The 20,189-nt window shown below is 36.4% G+C and overlaps 1 long non-coding RNA gene across 1 annotated transcript in view; it reads left to right on the forward strand.

The window, feature by feature from the left end:
* LOC118352138 (uncharacterized) overlaps positions 1 to 14,711 on the forward strand; it is a 50,183-nt gene extending 35,472 nt beyond the window's left edge. Inside the window, exon 2 of the long non-coding RNA XR_004808736.2 lies at positions 14,352 to 14,711. This is a non-coding gene — a long non-coding RNA (uncharacterized LOC118352138). The remainder of the gene's footprint in view (positions 1 to 14,351) is intronic.
* The last annotated feature ends 5,478 nt before the right edge of the window (positions 14,712 to 20,189 follow it).

Raw genomic sequence — 20,189 nt, forward strand, 5'->3', positions numbered from 1 at the left:
TGCATTGGTTTTCAGAACTCTCTCGAGTTTTAACACCTAAGATTCTACCCTTATGTTTTATTAAGCTATTCTGTGTATTGAGAAATGAACTTGTTATATTTCATCCAGCTTTTCCAAATGTTTATATTAGAATTTTTTTTTATGTAATAGTCTACCAATTTGATTTTTCTACTGATTATAGAACAAAGATTGGGAAGGATAATTTGGTTTAAAAACATCTTTATAATTTGGTGAACAAACCATTCTTGGCGCTTGAGAGCAAGAACATTTATTGCACTAATTAGAAATCATTTTTATTATTCTTATTCACTGAAACAGATTGTTAGGAAAATTTGGGGGTCTGGTTTGAGTTACTGCATATACTTGAAAGAAAAAAAAATGATGAAAGAAGCAAAGCGAGGCAAAACAAATATTTCACAGTTCAGATTTATCATCTGCCAAAATTGGTGAAGATACACAAAAGTTATACTATGAAAATAATTTGAAAATAATTTAAGCTTCAATACTTGGCAATATTAAAACTCTTCTAGGGCTACAGTTGTTCTGATGCTGCGTTCCACCAGCAATGAACAACACAGGGAAGGTTCTTTGCAATCATAGCAGCATTTGAGCATAGGATCTAATTCTGTGGAGCTATATATCTTTTGTCCTTTATCAAATGTAGAGCCAAGATTTTTTTTTCTCTTATGGGATGAACCACTAAGTAAACTTGGAAGCAAAAGAGATGATTAGGACAGGAATAAGACTTTTTGATTATAACAAGGCATTTTAAAACCTTTATTGTTGCAGGATTCTAAGCCATGTCTAACAGACTATCCTGAAATTGATGTGCAAATTTCACACTGCTTGATGAAATTTTCACTAGATGGGCTTTTCCGTAACAGTCAGAATAGAAGTCATTTTGTGATCCAGTAGCTAGCATCATTAGTGGAGATGGTGGAGACTCCTGAGTTTTTAATGCATTCTGGGAAACCGCCACAACTTGGCAAGGTCTCTCTGTGGTTGCTTTATAGTGCAGAGCCTCACTCTGTGTAGTAAAAATAAAACCAAATTCATTTGGGCACAGTCTTTTTGTTGCTTTATTTAATTTTCACTTTGGCATATGGCCCTTAAAGCTTTAATAGGGCAGATGTGGCTTTGGAAGAGTTTACTAATCCAACTTGGTTAATGACTTTCATGGTAGAAGCCAGCTCAGCAGTTTTCTCTCACTCCATATTTAGTTCCTCTTCTCCTTGATTTTTCCTATGGTGGAAAACCTCTCCATGGGACCACCGATTATTGGTAGATGTTTTCCTGAATTTTAAAGTAACTGCCCTCAGGTTTTGGGGATGCACAGGCACAGACACAGTAAATGCTACTAGCACGGAGCAATTGATTCCTGGCAGGGAGAAGCAAGTTGCCACTCGTTTCATGGTCCTCAGCATGATGGCTCCAGATTGCTCTGTGGGATAGAGAGTTAATTACACAGGGTTAGCATTTGGGAAAATCCTACATGAATTAGAATATTTGATGATCGTTGGCATTCCTGATGTCAGTGCAGGGCTGTGGAGCCAGGAAATCTGTCCTTCATGTCCTGAGGAACTCAAGAGTGTTCTAGATTTCTCTGAGCCCATTTTCTGACAGTAATATATATTAATGCCTGCCTCACAGAATTTTGCTAGGATTCAGTGGCCGGGAGTGGTGTTTCCCATACTTGTAATTCACATACCATATGAGCAACATTTTAAAGTTATATCTGGCTTCTGTTTGTCTTATTATTTCCTTTACACATTTTAACAACCAACTACCCCCACACACACCTATTTTTAAAATTTATTGCTCCTTTGGCCTCATCCCAAGCAATATTTGCAAAAATTTGAAGCACTGGTTGTATATTTTTTAAATATACATCAAAATAAAAGTAAAATCATCTCTTGCACATTTTGGACAACACTGATATTGTGCTCACATAATAATATGATAGCTTTAATAATAAATAGGAAGTCTGGAAACTTCACCCATGGTGTGTCCAGGCACATATGTCTGCTGAATGATGAAAAGGTGGGGCCTTTGCCTTGCAGGCTTGGCTTGAACATGTCTCCAGTGAAGCCCTTTCTTTAGTCTGCACTAATGACCTTGTTGAAATTTTCCCAAGCTATCCTTCATGACAGTTGGCAAGCAAAAAGAGTATGTACTCTGCATAACCAAAGGACAACAGCATATATATGTAGACTTATGTTCAGTGAAACCAAACTCTGAAATCAGAATATATCCCCACACAGTGCCCAATTCCTGACATATGGTATCTACACAATAAGTATTTGTTGGCCTCATGATGAATGGGTAAATGAATACTTGCAGCCAGTGAAAGAATAAATAGCTGGAAAAACTTTCTGCAAGTTGCTTTTTTCATGAGGGGGATGAAATGCACAAAGCTCAGAAGAGTAGTAAACTAGAACTTAAGTTAGCTGGCACTTTTAGGAGATGACTTATTCTAGATAACTAAATTTTCTGAATAAGTGAAACTTACTCTTCAAAGCATATATTTGCTTTTTGAATAAGCCCTCTTTAGAAAGGTGGCCTGGGGCACTTGAGTGGCTCAGTCAGTTGAGTTACCAACTCTCGGTTTTGGATCAGGTTATGATCTCAGGTTCCTGAGATTGAGCCCAGTGTCAGGCTCCACGCTCAGCGGGGAGTCTGCTTGAGATTCTCTTCTTCTGTCACTCCTCCACTCTCTCTTTTTTTCTCTCTCTCAAATAAATAAGTAAATCTTAAAAAAATATATAAAGTCTAGAAAAAATAAGTAACAATTAAAAGGTGGCCTACTTCTCTGCCTTATTAAATTGAATATATACTGTATAATTTAACATTACTCAATATTTATTAGTGAAAACTGTATTTTAGAAATAATTAGAATTAGGCAGAGTTCTAGATATTTTAGGAGTCTTCTTTTCTATAATTTTTGCTTGGTTGAAAAATATCACATGTAAACAAAGGCTATTGATACGAAGTAGGGTCCTTAATAGGAGTCTATTCTTTTCTTTTCTTTTTTTAGGAGTCTATTCTTTATCTCTACAATGTTTATCTTATGTGCATATTTCTTACAGAAAAGAATTTGGAAAGATTATATACTATATGTAGTTAATCACATTTGTTCTAGTATTTGTGTATTCACTTGAATTCTTGACTCCTTCTCAGTTTTTATCTGCAGAAGAAGAAAAACCTGAAATTTTTATTAGAAATTCTTTTGGGAACTTTGTAGGCAGTAATTGAATTAGGGATGTGTACAATCATTGGAGTAGATTTTATTTTTATTTTTTATTTTTTTTTAAAGTTTTATTTTTTTTTAAATTTTTATTTACTTGTGATAGCCACACAGAGAGAGAGAGAGAGAGAGAGAGATGCAGAGACATAGGCAGAGGGAGAAGCAGGCTCCATGCACCGGGAGCCCGACGTGGGATTCGATCCCGGGTCTCCAGGATTGCGCCCTGGGCCAAAGGCAGGTGCTAAACCGCTGCGCCACCCAGGGATCCCTGGAGTAGATTTTATTGTTAATGTTTATTGAACACAAACTATTGCCAGCCACTTTCTAATATTTAAACTTTACATTGCAACTATCTGAAATGAGTGTCAGTATCATCACTTTATAAGATGGAAACTGAAGCACAGTGCAGTTTAGTGACTCTCCTAAAGATCTCACTGCTAGAAAAGTTGTCTGTTGACCTTTCTTGGTGAACTGTTTTTCTCCACAGTAGACATGGATCTTCCTTCAATTCCCTTTGTTACCAGTGATTTGAAGGTATTGCTTGGAGGTAATCGGGTCTAGGGATAACAGTGGGAAGTAATAGCATGCTAACCAGAAACAGCTTTAATGTCAATGTCAAATTTTACCATGACTAGAAAATCATCCTACACCTTGGGAAATTTCTTGCCAGTAGGTCCTCAATAGAGCCCTACCACACTTCATGTATTCTAGTCATGGAGCCAGAGCACTTCTCCCCTGTGGAGCCTCTTCAATCCCAAGCCCCATCTACTCTCCCCTGGCAACCAAAGAAAAACAAAATTCCTTTCACCTTACTATGCAAGGCAGTCACCTTTCTTCTTGAAATTTCCTCTTCTTTCAGATCATTAATGGATTATTATTTTTCATATCCAAAGAAACTTTTCCAAATATTTTCCTAAATAAAGAACCATCTTTGCTGGTATATAGAAATAGCCCTGTGTAATATATTTTTTTTCAAATTGATGTTTTTCTTCTCACTACATCTATCAATATCAAAAATTGAAAAAAACTTGATAATGGGAAACTGGCACAAGATATGCCCATGACCATATGATGAATTTTATGCTTAATGTCACAGGAATATGTTCTCTAAACCTTAAATAAAAAAAAATCAGACTATAGAATATTAATTACAGTTTGAACCTTTTTTTTTTTATAGAAGTACTCAGGAGCTGTATTATAAATACCAACTACTGTCTGTTGTAGACTCTAACACAGAGTCCCCTTTGGCTTTATTGTGATGTGTAAGATCCTTTGCTCTTATTCAAATTCTCTTAACCCTGTGTTTCCTTGATACCATCTTTACTAATAGCTAATAATTACCAAGAACTTTCTCTGGGCCAAATGCAGTTCTATGCACTTCACAGGAATTAACTCATTTAAACTCATTCAAAACAACCAGATGAGGTGTGAACTTCTATTCCTACTTTATAACTGAGGAAACTGAGGCACAGAGAAGTTTAGGACCTGGTTCAATTCATAAAGCAGCCAATGGTAAAGACAGATTTGAACACAGAAAGTCTGGTTCTGGGCCCTACATTCTTATCTACCAAGCTTGGGTGTTTTTCCTCTTTCCTTTCTTGTTCTCAAGTATCATTGCTTCCTTTGTCAGTTGGTTCTGCTTCAATCAACCTTTGCCATTTCTAATGTGTGCTCCTCTGTTAGGGTAGAATGGGAACGCTTAGCATGAACATAATCTAATTTATTCAATCGATAGCCTTCATTTTAGGTACAATATTAAATCAATAGTTTTTTGGTCAAATGAATATTTATAATAGCTCCACTGTCTCTCCCATATGGAAAGGAAATAAGTCTTTCCTTGTCATTCAGAGACCTCTCCTTGTTTAATACAGGGAGGAGCTGTTTTTAATAGTTGAGTGGCTGGAAGTCTGACTGTCAGATAATTGCTGTGGTAATCATATACTTAATGCTCCCTTACTGTCCATGGAAGAACTCAGAGATAAGGGGTTAATGGAGCATCTGGTGCCTCTACTGATAAACTTGGAGAAGCCCCAGGTCTGTAAATAATAGATTGTGGGTGGAATGTTTTTTATTTATGCCTGGAGAGTCTCTGAGGTGCAGGATGATGGGCGGGGGATTCCCATACAGCCGGGCGATGCTGATACACTTGACAATGGGCAGAGCACTCTTCCCTGATCTGTTTTAGTCCAGCCCTAGACACGAGTCCAGAAGCACCTCTGCCACCCAGTTGTTTGCTTCCTCAACAGGAGAAGGGAGCAGCCCAGCTGGCAAGAGAACAGTGGGCCTCAAAGGACGCTGTTATGAGGTTGTTTTTTAATCCTATTCCAATCTCTGCTTGGCTGGATAGGAGTTTCTTCTCTGTAAGGACACATCATAAATGTGTCACTACGCAAATTCTCTGCAAGAACTGATAAATCTTTATATCTGCCTTCAAATCCTTTAGTAATCAGTTCCTCTGAAGTTTCCTGTTGACTTATTTTTTTTCTTTTTTTGTATGAAGATAGATCAAAGGCAGCTGTACAAGTGAAGGTGCTAAGAGGGGGGCCAAAGTCTGGCTGATTTCCAGTAGATAGATCGTATGTGTTGTTTCACTGTAGTTTCCAGAAACAAAATAAATGATAAGAACTAAACCGAAACTCCTTGAGCTTGCTTGTGCATGTACAGATTTTCCTTGCAGATTTGTATACTTTCTGTGACTGCAGTGAGAGAGAAGGCCTTGGAGGACAGTGTGAGATGACTGAAGAGCAATTGCCTTTGCACCGAATTGATTATGTAGCCTCCGTAGTTGTTTGGCAGTGGAATTCTCTCTCCTCTCCATTCCACCATTTCTTACCTTACCCAACATTATAAGGTATCCTCTAAATGAGTACTTGTGAAAAATTGCAATGTAAGGCCATCCCATAAACTCCCTTTAAAAATTACGGATTTATCTCAACATGTGAGAACTGCCTTGTGCTTTGGACAGATACCATCCACTGGGTGTTAGAATAGCTGCCCTGTGGCCCTTTGACTGGGTTGCCTTTCTTATCACAGTATGTCAACCTAGATTTGTCCTGTCACACAAATGTGCTGTCAGTAGCTTAGTTTTGACAGTTTTAGTTATGTGTCTCCTTGTAGCATATTGTCACCCATACACTGACAAGAAGAGATGTGATGTGCTGAATATATATCCTCCAGGAAAAAGACAGAAGTAGCTCCTGGGGCACAAACTATAAATTAGTTTTTAGTTAATTTGTTTTGTGTTGAATTAAGAACCATGTCTATGTGATATAAAAAAGTTTTAATATCTAGTTTATAAGAAATGAAGTGTTTTGAACAGAAAAATGAGTGATTTTATTACATTAAATGTCCATCCTGTATTTATGTACAAATTTGTCTTATTAGTGAAAATAGGGATGCTTACTTTATCAAAGGAGATGACTGTTCTATGTATTTATGTTATACTCTCGGATGGTATATGACTCCAGAAAGATTAAGAATCCCAATGTGATGCCACTATAGCTATACATTGGTCATCTGGCATATGAGGGGAGGAGATCAGTTACCTTGGAGACATTTGATCTCAAGATTTATAAGGGATACGAATGTATTTAAAAAGTGGGTTTCAGCTGACTCGCCCAGTTGGTAGAACATGAAGCTATTCAGGTCGTGATTGAACTGATGTTGGGATCCCAACAACAGCAAAAACAGCAACAGCAGGTTTCAGTCCTGAGGCCTATCGTGTATTTTCTTCACTTGTCTTCCCACCAATGCAGCTTGAGTTTCCTCATTTTATTCCTTCTCTTTAGATTATTTTTTATTTCAGAAGCCCTTGAAATGACAAAAGCTTAGCCTTATGAGTGAAGGATTCATGATCTGATATGTCTTCAGTCTAAATATCCTAACATAGCTTTCTGAACAGATTACACTTCTAACAAAGTCTAAAAAATTAAGATTTTCCTGATTGGCTTTTCACTCTTTCTCAAACAGAAGATGAATCTTTAGGCATTTGTACCTTTTTGCTCAGAATATCTCTTTGTTCTGGGATGTCTTGATTTCCTTAAGGGTTTTTTTTCCTCCATTCTCAACGTATCCTTCCTTTCTGGCCAGATTTAAATACCATTCCCTGTTTGTCCGGTCCATGACACAGCTGCTTATTCACTATCTTATCATGCAAATGTGCCTTGCTACTAGAGCTCATTTCATTCTTTCTTATGTTCTTATTAGGTAACTTCATGTCTTTATCACTGACTAAATTCCTCAAGTTCAAGGAATTTTTCTTCTTCACTTCTGTTTCCTGTGTAGAGAGTAATTGTTCACTAATTCACTAATTATTCACATGGATAAAATTTCCTGAAAGAGGCCCAAGCACATGGCAGCACATGGTATCATTACTCTTGCAGGAAAAAGAATCCAGTAGCTTCTTTTCTGCATGATGCTTCATCTCATGGTGCCTCCAACATCTCTGGACATTTCATCAGCAAAGAGGATGAATCTGAAAACAGTTTTCTCCTCTCATAGTTAACTTCACTATTATGTTTTTATTATTTTACTCAAGAGTAATTTGAGGACATCAACCATAAAAAAGTATAGATAAAATAAAACTGAACATAACAACAAAAAACAAACAGTAATGAAACAATAAAAACCAAACTAAAAAACAACAAAGAAGCATGAAAAGCAAAGTGAAACAATAAGAGCCAAATAATAAAAATGGGTTGGGGAAAAGAAAGCTAAAAAGCTAGCTTCATTAAGGCAATCTCCTGTACATTCATTCTAAGGGAACACGGTGCACAGTGTTTCTGACGTAATTAAAACTTGTTTGTTGAGGCTTTTCTTTGAGGAACTAGGTAATTAGCATAATCAATCCGATGATTAGCATAATTAACTAGCATATTCCATAGCCTTAATAAAATTAGATGGACTTTTCAGGACCTGAGTAGGAAAGAAACATTGAAATCTCCAGTAAGTACCTCGAACAGAGATACTCTAAGCTGCTGATTAGAACTTCCCAGTCTTGGGTGCTACTACTTGGATCATCTGCTCCAGGACTGATGGTATTAAATTTGAGTGGAAAGGAGGCCCTGAGCAATGAGGCTGTGATCAGGTGCTCAGGGAGCCTTTGATAGCCACCTGTAGGTCTATAAACAAATCTCACTGGTGTTCCATGTACATGCTGCCACCAGTGAGAACAATAGGTCAATGAGTGAGAGGTTAGACTTGTAAACCACTGACAAATAAATGCATGGAACAAAAAGGTTCCTCAACTCTGTCTAGTTCTAGTCAGATTAAATATAAGGCAGGATGAAGGTGGGGGTTGTTTACAAGGAATTGGTGGACATTTGCTTCAACGTGGATGGAACTGGAGGGTATTACGCTGAGGGAAGTAAGTCAATCGGAGAAGGACAAACATTATATGTTTTCATTCATTTGGGGAATATAAATAAGAGTGAAAAGGAATATAAGGGAAGGGAGAAGAAATGTGTGGGAAATATCAGAAAGGGAGACAGAACATAAAGACTCCTAACTCTGGGAAACAAATTAGGGGAGGTGGAAGGGGAGGGGGGGGGGTGGGGGTGAATGGGTGACGGGCACTGAGGGGGGCACTTGATGAGATGAGCACTGGGTGTTATTCTGTATGTTGGTAAATTGAACACCAATAAAAAATAAATTTATAAATAAATAAATAAATAAATAAATAAATAAATAAATAAATAAATAGGAATTGGTGGAATTTCACCCCCTGGAAGGCTCCAGAATGGAAACGTGACAGACAGATGTCCTGTTTCTGCATGCCTGTCTGCTTCACCTTCAAATCACGTTTAGATCACTTTTCTTTGCTTCTTCATGTAAAAACTACAAATACAAACATGAAGCATGTTGCCTCAGTCCCTACAGTTAGAGATTCTTAAAAATTCAGGGTCATCAGGTAAGTGATGAGAGTCCCTGAGTCCTAATGTAAACTCACAGGAGGGAGGATCACATAAATCCAGCCTGGGTGAGTATCTACCTAACAGAAAAAATTAGGCAAAAGAGATGGAGTCCTAGAGGTTGACTACCAGGTAGGCTTTCAGAGAAAGGCTTTTAGTAGAGGCAGCATTTATAAAGATCTCATATAATGAATGTAAGACTGAACACATTTGCAGTAAGTGAAGACCAGATGGGAGCTTTTGTCCATTACAAGGAAGGACAACCAGAGCATTCAGGAATCAGCTTTCAGTTCCTCTTTGAAGGATATATTTTGGGGGAAATATTTTGTACCTTAATTAAAGCTGTGCCCTTGGGACGCCTGGGTGGCTCAGTGGTTTAGCACCTGCCTTCACCCTCTCCCTCTGCCCTTATCCCCTCTCAAAAAAAAAAAAAATACTGAGTCTCACTCACTCCTGTAGAAAGCAAGGGAGTAATGTTCAAACATACTTGTAAAATAGAAAAGCATGAATAATTGCTTCTATGATAATTTCCACACACTTACCTTGACAGAAGCAGTATCTGAGGACAACAATTAATGATTTTCATAACAGTTGTCATGTCTTGCTATGGACATTAGTCAGTATTTGGCCTTCAGCTATGACGTTATATGCTTAGCCACTGTAATCACTCTTTAAAAAAAAAAATCCATGTAGACTAAGACACAGTGACCGCAATTCTCTTTGAACCATCAAAAATGATGATAGCTGTGGTGACAGTAGCAATTGGCAGCAGCTACTTCCTTTTTCCGTCCACTCCTCAGGGCTGCCCAGCAGACTGTTCTTTTCCTTTGTTTCCTTTGGCTCCTCACCTTTTCCTCTCCCTGCGGGTACCTGTTCTGTTTTTTAATCCTCCTGTAGAGGACTGCATGTGTCCACAATCACAACCTCCATCCTCTCAGCCAGAACAGGGAGCTATGCTTTTTGGCTTTATACTTCTAAAATGAAATGTAGACCTTTATGGAAATGATTAAAATATAAATTGCATTTCTGAGTCAGACCAACCTACAGCAAGCACATTTTAAGAATTACTCTGCAATATATTTCTTTTCTTCTTTTATTTTTTAAGTCATGATTTTTTTGCATTGTATTGTGACTTTATTATGCTTTAGTTCTGATGACAGTACTACTAAAATAATAATAGTGTCTGCTCCAGTAATTTAACAGAGTGAAACTTACCACCATCCATTTTGAAGCATTAATAAAAAGCTTGGTGCTAAGTGAGCTTCCATGCAATTGGAAGAAAAGGCGTAGACATCAGGTGTGAAAAGGTTACCTCAAAGCAAACTATGTATTATAACAATTTGAGAATCTAATAGTTATATATTTTCCTTTTTGCGTTCCTGTTGTTATAGAAAATATAATGAACCTTTATTATTCTGTTCCTTATTCAGTTTCCAATCTAATTTCAAGTAGCTATATGACAAGAACCTTTTCATATTTCTTTCTCATTACCTGAGTTGAGCACACAACAGGTGTTCCAAAAATGTTTGTTGATTGAGTTATATGAATAAATACTTATCCTTGTAAAAACTTTTCTTGAGTTTTTAATAATATTTAAGAAATATCAATGTAGGATAGAATGAAGGTTTTTTTCCTGTTTCCCTTTCCTTCCTTAATAATTCAGATGAGGTTGATAAAGGTGTCGGTGTCATTAGTAATGGGGAGCCATGGTGGTCCAGAGTGGGCTGGGTCAGGGGTCTCACAGGGTAAGAAGAGATTCTACATATAAGGGTGGCCCCTCATGGTTATTCAGAACCTGAAAAATCCATGTGGATGGCTAGCCTTTTGTAGGGTGTCAGAGTCCAAGCAAGCTGAGGGGGTGTGTGTGTGTGTGTGTGTGGTATGTGGAGTGGCCGGCATGGGAAGTGAGGACCCAGTTGGGGTGAAGAGAATATCCAGGCTCAGTTTGAGTCTCTAGAAAGGGAATGGGTGGTGGCAGAGATGGAACATTAGCTATACTAAAGAAGAAATAATTAAATAAACGCATATATTAAAGATAATGGGAGTCAGTTCCCCATGGTTGAAAAGGCATTACAAACATAGCAAGAGAGAAAACTAGAATGGACCCTGTAGATTGGATTTTCACTGTTGGTGTGAATTTATGACTCTCAGTATAGATTGAAGAAGATAGATAACTAAAAATAAATATAGTTATATATTTATAAACTCACTGAATATTGATATGTGTGTGTGTGTGTGTGTGTGTGTGTCTATGAATGTGTTGTGTATACATATTCCCTAGGTCTGTTTGCTGAGAGTACCCTGGAGCAACCATTCTCCACAGAAAGAATTCAGGGGTCTTTGAGAAATGCTGCTTTTAGGCCTGAGGCGGGAAGTTTGATAAGCCTGTCATCTTATAACACACAAAAAAATAAAAGCTTTCTCGGAGGGGTTCCCATTGGCTAAACAAAGTTCAATTTGAGTATCAAAACAATTAGTAGATTATAGCCCATATAAAATAGGAAATCATGAGTCCATAATAATACAATTAAATGAATGGACTAAAAGCTTGATAAGAAACAGGGTACTTAAATGGCTTCATAGTACCTTCTCATAAAACAGGAAGAAGTTTTACTTTAGAGAAACATGATAGATCCCATGTTAATCAGGTGATCTAAGTGAATAGCATTATCAAATTGAAATTATGCCCCAATTCTTATATATGAGATGAATAAAGAAATAAATAATGAGAAAGAATTAATACACATAAAATTTGAAGTATATATGGAATAAAAATCTTATTGATCAATAATAGCGATAGATGGCAAAATTGATAAATATTTGCTAAGTTTGATCAAAGGGGAATAACATGAATACTAAAATAGTGATAGAATATAAGATATAGGGCTATTAACTGGAACTGTGAAGACGAACAAAATTGAACAAAATACTATTTACAGATTTGTGCCAATAAAATTGCTATTATTTTTCTAAGAGAATGTAAATTAACAGCAATGACTCAAAAATAGGTAGAAAATTTAAAATCAGCAATAAATAACTGTAGAAGAAATTGGAAACGTAGTCAGGAATTTCTCTCAAAGGAAAAACTGATGCCAGATGGTTTACTGTTTTATAAAAATTTTAAGGAATAACTAATTCTCATGTTTTAGAAATTCTTCCAGATGATTTAAAAAGGTGGAAAGCTGGGAACCCTGGGTGTTGCAGCTGTCTAGCGCCTGCCTTTGGCCCAGGGCGCGATCCTGGAGACACGGGATCGAATCCCACGTCGGGCTCCCAGTGCACGGAGCCTGCTTCTCCCTTTGCCTATGTCTCTGCCTCTCTCTCTCTCTGTGACTATCATAAATTTTAAAAAAAAGGTGGAAAGCTATCTAATCAACCTTCCAAAGCTAGCTTTAGAGTGATATCAAAACAGTATGATTTTAATACAAAAAAGGGTAAACTTCTAGTATATTTTAATTATAAATAAAGATGCAAAAATTCAAATAAGTTATTAGCAAGGAAATTGCAGCAGAGTATTGAAGGTATGAGTAGGTAGGGGTTATAACTTAATTCAGATTTTTCATCAGGAAATTTAATGCAATTCTACATAGAAACAAATTAAGGGGAAAAAACCATATAATGATTTCAATCGATGCCCTGTAAAAACATTTAATAAAATCTAACACCAATTAATACTAAAAACTCTTTACTTGGAAAAGAAGGGAAGTTTCTTTTTTAAAAAGATTTTATTTATTTATTTGAGAGAGAGATGCAAGCAGTGGGGTAAGGGGCAGAGGGAGAGGGAGAAGCAGACTCCCCGTTGAGCAGAGAGCCCAACACTGGGCTGGATCCCAGGACCCTGAGATCATAACCCGTGCAAAAGGGAGGCACTTAACTGACTGAGCCACCCAGGCACCTCTGAAGAAGGGAAGCTTCTTAATGTGTTAACAGGTAACATGGGCTAACTATAGCAAACATCACAGAAAATGGTGTAACTTTTGAAGCTTTCTTAGGAATAAGATGAAGATCTTACTACTGCAGCTTTTCAACACTGTACTCAAGAACTAAGCCCAAGCAATACGTTTGAATTAAAAAAAAAAAAAAGTAGGGCAGCCCCAGTGGCACAGTGGTTTAGTGCCACCTGCAACCTGGGGTGTGATCCTGGAGACCCAGGATCGAGTCCCACATCGGGCTCCCTGCGTGGAGCCTGCTTCTCCCTCTGCCTGTGTCTCTGCCTCTCTCTCTCTCTCTCTGTGTGTCTCTATGAATAAATAAATAAAATCTTTAAAAAAAAAAAGTAGAAATGAGAACTATTGGAAATGAGAACTATTGGAAAGGCAGAGGCAAAAATCATTATATGTAAATGATGCAATAATCTAAAATAGAAAATCAAGAATTTAATGAGCAAGTGTTTAAGACTATTAATGGTTTAAGAGACTTACACTATTGTTAGAACAAAAAGATCTAGGCTTATGGGAAGGTGAATGATGCCACTCTAGTTTGGTCCCTTTTGGCCAGATGACAAAATTAACTTTATGTTGAAAAGCATTGTTAAATATTTGTATTGTGTTAAGTCAAGTTGTTTTCATAAGAAATCACTTTGCTATTTTTAGAAATGAAACTTCTGTGGGTTTATGTCATTATTTGGGAAAAAGTTTCAAAATAGAAAATAGAATTGGACTAGGATCCAATACCTTTGTTGTTTCCCTAAAATATCCATTTTCAGTTATTCACGTCTCCTTTCATCTGCTTATAGAAAATCATCACAAAAGCAGATTCGAATACATACTAACTCATAATCTCTATTTGCCATGGAGTTCCATTTTCTCTTTATTTGAATGACCTTCTGAGATATAGAAATTATTATTATTGTCATCATTACTTTCATGCATCATTGAACCCTTTTTGAGTCATTGATCCAAATTTTCAAATAAGGGCATTAACTCAGCATGATATTTAAAATAGAAAATATTAAATTCATGATTAGAAAAAATATACCACAAATAGTGGAATGATTCACCAGCAGAAACAAAAATGTATTCTGTTAACCGAAAAATAAGCAAGAAGAATTGATAAACACACTTATGGTGCCTATGACAAATTTTCATAAGATGATGATTTTACATGTAATAAGATTTCTGTGAAAATCAAATTGTTTCACATCACAAGTTTATGAAATGCTTGTTAACATAATTGTCCCTTTGCTTTTTCTTCTAAAGCTTTCATGTTTAGCTGAAGACTACTTGATTGACCCCTAAATGTCTGGAAACTTCACTTCAGGAAACTCTCCTCCACAAATTTGAGGAATAAAAGTTGAGGCAACATCTGGGTTAAAATTGTACAGAAGTGGAATAGTTAAGAGATGCTGCTCATCATGCATTTATTTCTATTGGTGGAGAAGCTCAAAGCCATTTCCTGGTATGGAGCCGAGAGCTGATACTTTCTTCTCCACATTTGAGAGCTTTTTACCAAGTGTTCAATAGCTTCCATGGTGATGATGGTGCTTTAGAAGTCATTGGCATTAGGAAAGCAGAACCTCATAGAACTTTCTTCCCCAATAAAATCATCTTTTAAAACTGCCTATGTCTTGTCTCCATTTTCAAAGGGGGCCTGTTAGTCTTCAGTTTAAAGGAAATTTTCCAAAAATATTTTCCAAAGTATTAAATCTACCCTTTTTTGTTATTTCAATAGCTAAGGAATAAATTTGAGTTTATTTAGCATAAACTTGGTGCTTTTAGACAAAGGAAACAAAAACCTTCAAACTGCTTAGGAAAATATTCAAACTTGATGGAGCCTCTAGACATTGATTTAAGCATGTGGCTTTGGTTTCTGCATATTGAAAGGATTGGATATGGCAAAGTCAAAAATGTATGCGCGTGCAAGTGAATGGAAACAGAGAGAGAGACCTCTGTGGACTATTTCCTTTGCTAACCTTATGTTTCCTGGCTTTGAAGTGGAAATATCTGGTATTTCCAGCTTGGACTAAATCACAGATTTCTAATGAGTTTTCTTGATATTTGCTCTGACCTGATTCAGGTCAGCTTATTGCTTTTTCTTGCAGTTGAAAAGCAGAGGAGCAAGAGGTAGTAAGCCTTCCTTTGCTCATTAAGGTTTCAGCGAGTGATCTTAACTCAAGCATTTCTAATTAAAATGTAAAGATCATTAGTATGCACCATTAATAGAGGTTTCTCTTTCAGCTCAGAATGCTCCCATGGAGGTGCCAGGCGTACTCCTGCACCCACTGGTGCTAAACAATTGCTGCTCTTGGCAAGGTCTCAGAACAGGCTGGGGTTTCTGTCTGTTACCTGAGCTGCTGGTGACAACTGCAACTTATGTCAGGCTCAGGGCAAGGAGGAGCCAAGAGTAGAAACAAACTGCAAAGGCAGCCTTTCTTTTTTACTGCCACCTATTCTCAGCACTGGCTTTGCTGAATGAGAAAGAGTCAGAGGTGTACTAAAGCTTAGAAGATAGACATTAAATAATATTTTGAAGTTATTTATCACCCCCTGCCTCAAAATTAAGATGTATATTCATATGGTGGCAGATATTTTTTTTTTCACTTAGGGCTTGTGGAATTCAAGTCTCTATGTAATCCACATCATGTAAAACATTTTAACATGTCATGTTTCCCTAAAGATAAATATTACTTTTGGTTTGACATTTTATTTTTTTTTTTAGATTTATTTGTTTGAGAGAGAGAAAATGAGCACTTGGGGGAGAGGGAGAAGCAAACTCCCCATTAAGTAGGAAATCCAATGTGGGGCTCGATCCCAGGACTCTAGGATTATGACCTGAGCTGAAGGCAAATGCTTAATTGATTGAGCCACCCAGGCACCCATGGTTTGGCATTTTAAATTGAGATATTAGGTGAAAGATTTTTTCTTTTTAAAGAGTGGGGGTGGGGCAGAGGGAAAGAGAAAATTATAAGCTGGATCCATGCCCAGTATAGATCCCAATGTGGGGTTCTATCTCACAATCCTGAGATCATAACTTTAGCCAAAATCAAAAGTCGGTTGCTTAACTGACTGAGCCACCGAGGCACCCCAGCTGAAAGAAAATTTTAATTATAATTGCTGAGTTATTTGATTTTTAAAAAAGATTTTATTTATTTATTCATGAGAGACACACAGAGAGAGAGAGGCAGAGACACAGGAAGAGGGAGGAGCAGACTCTGAGCACGAAGCCTAATGCGAGACTCGATCCCAGGACTCCAGGATCATGCCCTGGGCTAAAGGCAGGCGCTAAACTGCTGAGCCACCCAGGGATCACCGAGTTATTTGATTTTGAATATGAAAATTAAGATTAATTGAATCTAAAGGAACATAACACGTACAGAAATCAAATGGAGACTTTAACCCATAGCTTGTAATATTTATGGCTTATTTTATATATATTATGTTAAAAGACTAAACTGAAGAGACAAAATGAACAGCAAGTTAAAATAGAGAGAGCTATGGGAATGTCCAATTACTTAACCTTCATTTTAGGAATATTAATGCAAGGATGTAAGACAAATCAGAAATAAGAATAAAATCACTTTAATCGTGTCCTAAACACTGTAGTAATTCTATAAAGCGTTTGTTAATTTATTGCTTTTATTTGCTTCCCTATATAATCATCTGAACTTCTGACCATTTCAATTAAGTTACAATATAATTAGTGTTTCTATCAAAGTATTTGGAGTTAATAGAATACAACTTATTTCTTTCATAATCAAGATTACAATATTGCCTGGGGTATTTGTGATTTCAAATTTAGTTAGACTCAATGGCAAATACTAATAATTTACATGTACATTTTTATGCCTTTCATCTTATTGATTAACCTTTGAACTACTTGAGAAAGAAATGTGAGCATTGACTTTATACCATGGTTTTATATAAAATCCATCCGAGGTTTAGACCATTTAGAGACTTGAAAAACTCACACTAAGCTGTATAGGAAGAAGAATTCCCCCAACATACTTGTAATAAGAAAGTACTGGGTTTTAATCTGTGTCATAAATTTAATGTACGCTCCACAAAGGACTGTTAATAATTTGAGGATATCAAGAAAGATAATCATCCATTTACTCTGATAGCAAGAAAGAGCTGTAGAAGTAGAGTTGAATTCAAGGAAGAGACATATTACCAATAGCCTTCTTTTATAATGAGAACAGATATTGTCTAGTTTTTCATTTAGATATGGCTATTGAAATATACTGGGATAAGCCCAATTACCACATATTTTTTCAATAAAAATAATTTGTTAACTAGAAATCAATGTATTCAATTGTCATAGTTTTATGTCTTCAAATTTAAGCATTTATAAATCAGAAAAAAGTTAGACTACATATTCCACTGTTGCAGTTGTTCATATTCAAATACTTGCTCATTTAAAAATATATGTATTTATAATGACCAATGATTCCCTCTTAGACACTGAATAAGCCCAGTAAGCCAACTCAACCAAACACAAATAGTCAATTTTACCCCTAGCTGAGCTTATCAGTGCCTAAAAAACCATAAACATGAGTACAGTGGTTCTCAAACTTGAGTGAGCATCAGAATCACCTAGAGGGCTCATTAAATCCATATTGTTGGGCCCCACCTTCAGCGTTTCTAACAAGTTCCCAGGAGATGTCGATACTGCTGATACTGCTTTCTGGGGTCACGTTATGAGAACCATTACATTAGAAGATCCCTCTGACTTTAAGACAAGATTTCTTTGCTTTATTCCAGTTTGCACTTTGGCTAGAATTTTTACTTTTTCTGTGTAATTCATCAGAAAAAAATGACCTTAACATTTTATAACATCACTGTAAGATGCTCTCTGCAATTATTTTCACATTGGGTTTCATCTACCAACAAAAAAATGAATCACTTATAACCAAAATATACATGTTTTTATAATATCTATCATCTATAAAATATAATTTTATGCTGTATTGATTTGCATTCTGTTAAACTTCTAAATATATTAGCGATTTTAAGCTTAAAGTTGGAAATGAATGGTTAGAAGCAGATTGGAAGTTGGGGGAAAATCACTAAGGCTTTTAAAAAATTTTTAATTTTAAACAAATTTATTTATTCATTGAGAGAGCACAAAAAAGAGTGGAGAGCACAAGGGGGGTAGGAAGGAAAGAGGGAGAGGGAGAGGGAGACGCAGACTCCCCACCTAGCAGGGAGTCTCACATGGGGCTTGATCCCAGGACCACGAAACCATGACCCAAGCCAAAGGCACCTAACTGAGTCACCCAGGAGCCCCTCTGAGGCTTTAATATTACAGTAGTTTTCTTAGGTGGAGGTGAGTGACCCATCATTGGCTTTTACAGAGAGATAGGAAAGGAAAATTTGTAGGAAATCTTAAAGACATCATATATCTTGCCTAATTCTGTCCTTTTACAGAGATGTTTCAGCATTGAGATGTTCTAATATATGAGACTGGTGCTATTTAAAAATGTAAGGTATATGTGAATGGTTACTCTGGATTGACTCAACATATTTGCTTTTCTTTCCCTCATACTATATACTTTCTAGTCAGTCCTCCTCAAACCAAGCAGATCTTTAGATTTATAGCCACTAGCATAATCCTAATGTCTGTAAAATCTTGCCTGGCAACTGAGTTGATGGGAGCAGATGTTAGGCGAATAGCTGTGGAACATCTCTTTGAACTGCCCACTGTTCCTTGCTGAGGGTGCTGGAGGGAGTGAGGAAAGTGTTCACACTCTTTCTTCTTCTCTGGCTCTTACCTGCCCACCCTTGACTAGATATTTAAAAGTCAGGGACCATTACAAAGGGCAGGCTTCCTAGAGGGGAGATTTCCCCCACTCTCCTCCCAGGAATCTGTCTGCTTTCTATGGGGTGTGGAGTGCCATGCCCATGGGCATGCTGTGGTCCATTATCCTACCTCTTGTATCATATGGAGACTGTTTAGGCAAACATTCAAGAATCCAACTATTTGTTGGGATATTGTCTCTGATTTTTTAAATTTCCAACATGGATTTGATATTTATAGTGTGGTAAATTAGCATATATTTCTGAAAGTTCAGCACCCTATACCCACTGAAAAACTTTTTTTTTGAAAAAAAATTTGATTGTTATTTGATCAGAAACTATAGGGTGTGATTGTAGCGGAATTATAGGTGTATGTATAAGGTATGGAATTAAGTGAAGAGGTGGGGATCATATTCATAGGGGGATCAAGAAAGGACAAAAGGACATGGCACTTATGCAGGTTGAAGCATACATATATAATTATAACAGCTGTAAGTGTACCTATAAAACATTCAAACCATACATTTTGTGTTTGTATATATAAAGATTTAGTGTATATTGTTCTGAAACATTCTCTATGGCTTAAAAGTGTATTTTGGGACATTTTTCCAACTAGGTAGATACAGATGTACTTCATTCATTTTAATAGTGGTCCCATTTTGTTGTTGTTGTTGTATATTTGAATTCTAATTGATTTAACCAACCTCCTGTTGGTGGACTTTTATTGTCTTCATTTTGTTGCCATAACAAAAGATATTATAATTAATGTATGTGTGTGCATGTGTGCCTTTATAGATATATAGGAGTATTTTTATAAGATAGATTCTCCAAAACTAAAAGCTTTGGGTTAATATGTATGCATATTCAGAATTTTAAGTTATTGTCTAATTGCCCTTTAAAGTCCTCATACCGATTTAGAATTTCACACACAACATTTGAGATGATTTTTTTATTTCCTCATTTATTAGTAAGATTATTATAATAACTGAAAGCTAGTATAGATTAGGTATTTCAATTTATATTTAACTGATTATTACTGAGTTTGTCTTCTCATATGTTTATTAATTATTTGCTTTTTTCCTTGAATTTCCTCATGTACATGCCTATTATAAAAATTATTTCCCTAAACAATGTTCTAATATTTTTATGATATAATTTTGTTCTTTATTCATACCATTGAACCTCTGGAATCTAGTTTTAAGGCAGGGGTCTACATTTATTAATTTTCCAAGTAATTAGCAAATTTAAAAATACCAGTTATGGACTAAACAACCTACTGATTTGAATTACCATCTTTATAAT

The sequence above is a fragment of the Canis lupus genome, chromosome 23 (assembly GCF_003254725.2).
Source record: "Canis lupus dingo isolate Sandy chromosome 23, ASM325472v2, whole genome shotgun sequence".
NCBI lineage: Eukaryota > Metazoa > Chordata > Mammalia > Carnivora > Canidae > Canis > Canis lupus.